Genomic DNA, 1,991 nt, shown 5'->3' with positions numbered 1-1,991 from the left:
ATAAAAACTGTTTGAAAAGAAAAAGAAAGAAAAGAGTAAGAAGCAATCCAGCTACCTTGCTGGAAAGACTAAATGGAGAGGGCATATGGAAAGAAGTAGCACTGGAACTACATGTGGAAGGAGAGATGCCCTGCCTTCCCAGTGTTAAAATCAAGCTTTCAAATAACTCCAGCCCCAGCCATCAAGTACTGCAATTGTACAAGAGAACCTGAACAAGATTAGCAGAACTGCCCAGCTGCGTCAAATCTACACATAGAACTATGGAATCTAATAAAACCAATTTTATTTTAAGCCACTAAGTTTGGGGGTAGTTTGTCATACACTGAGAGATAACCAGAACAGCAATTTGGGAAAAGATACCATAGACTCCAAATGGGTCAGAGATTTAAATGGAAACCTGAAACAGCACAAGTATTAGAAGAAAATATGGGCAAATCCTTCTATAACCAGCATAAGGGGAAAGATTTTTCTAGTTGTGTTTCAAAATAAAGATGTAATAAAGTAAAAGATTGATACATATAATTACTTTTAAAAAGTAAAGGGTTTGCAGGGCAGAATCTCCATTAACAAATAAAGGGGGAGATGCTGCAGACCAGGAACCCAGAACTGCTCCAAGGAAGTGAATAATAGCTCTTCATGTCTACAATTAAAAAAACTTTAAGTCTGGGGCACCTGGGTGGCTCAGTGGGTTAAGCCGCTACCTTCGGCTCAGGTCATGATCCCAGGGTCCTGGGATCGAGTCCCGCATCGGGCTCTCTGCTGAGCGGAGAGCCTGCTTTCCTCTCTCTCTCTCTCTCTCTGCCTGCCTCTCTGCCTACTTGTGATCTCTCTCTGTCAAATAAATAAATAAATAAAATCTTTAAAAAAAACAAAACAAAAAAAAAACCAAAACTTTAAGTCTTCAAGTCCAATAAAACTACATTTCCAAAAAAAAAGGGGTGGGGGAAGGAAAAGAAACAGAATTGGAAAAAGTAAAAAAGTAGAAGAAGCAGATCCTGAAAAAGTGGTGGAAAAAGTATTGAACTGACATGTAGTAAGTGGGAAGGTGGAATATTTCCTGAGGAGGAAGGGATTTTACAGATGCTGACAGTACTAGGGAACCTGAAGAATTTTTTCATTGTCCAGAGTTAAAGGATTTCTTAATTTTCAAAAAGCTGTTAAAGAAAAATAGGGTACAAAAAGAAAACCTGTATCTGACAGTGAATCAGATGACAGCAAATCAAAGAAGAGATACTGCTGATAAACCAAGAGGCCTTGCCAGAGGTCCTGATCCTGAAGGAAAAATTGGTGCCACAGACAGCAGTGGAAAATTAATGTTCCTCATGAAATGGAAAGATTCAGATGAGGCAGACTTGGTGCTAGCAAAAGAGTCAATTATGAAGTGTGCTCAAATTATAATTGCTTTTTATGAAGAGAGACTAACTTGGCATTCTTGTCCAGAAGATGAAGCTCAATAATTGTGTTGCTTTTTGTATATATTACATGTAAAATCTAGGTTTTGGTTTTTGGATTTATTAGCATGAAGTGACATTCTAATGAAAATCAAGTTTGATATATTCATTTTGAAGTAGTATTGGGGGTGTTGCTGGGCAGTTTTTTTCATCCAGAGCACTGGTTAGCTTGAACAAATAAAAGCTTTCCATTATCAGAAGAGGATATTTGAGACCATGGTCTATTATTCTCCTGCATTAGAGAACACCTTTTTAAAGTATTGGGGGAAATCTCCATAATCATTACGCAATCAGAATTTTGTTTAACTCCCATATACCCGAGTTTTTTGTTTGTTTAAGGTTAAATGAGTGTGTGCGTGTGCATAAAAATACATATGTAAATGGTTTTCTTTCTTTTTTTTTTTTTTAACATTTACGGAAACAAAAATAGCATTTTATCATCATAGATAAGCCTGTGTTTCTGGGATGCCATCATTTTCAGCAACCTAAGAAATCACTTGAAGTTAAATTGAAATTTTTCTGAAGTCTTAGGCTATCAAA

The 1,991-nt window shown here is 36.8% G+C and overlaps 1 pseudogene; it reads left to right on the top strand.

The window, feature by feature from the left end:
* Window positions 1-859: 859 nt before the first annotated feature.
* Window positions 860-1,457, top strand: LOC132007381 (chromobox protein homolog 3-like; annotated as a pseudogene).
* Window positions 1,458-1,991: the final 534 nt, after the last annotated feature.

The sequence above is a fragment of the Mustela nigripes genome, chromosome X (genome assembly GCF_022355385.1).
Source record: "Mustela nigripes isolate SB6536 chromosome X, MUSNIG.SB6536, whole genome shotgun sequence".
NCBI classification, from domain to species: Eukaryota; Metazoa; Chordata; class Mammalia; order Carnivora; family Mustelidae; genus Mustela; species Mustela nigripes.
This window is presented reverse-complemented; position numbering and strand designations above follow the sequence as displayed.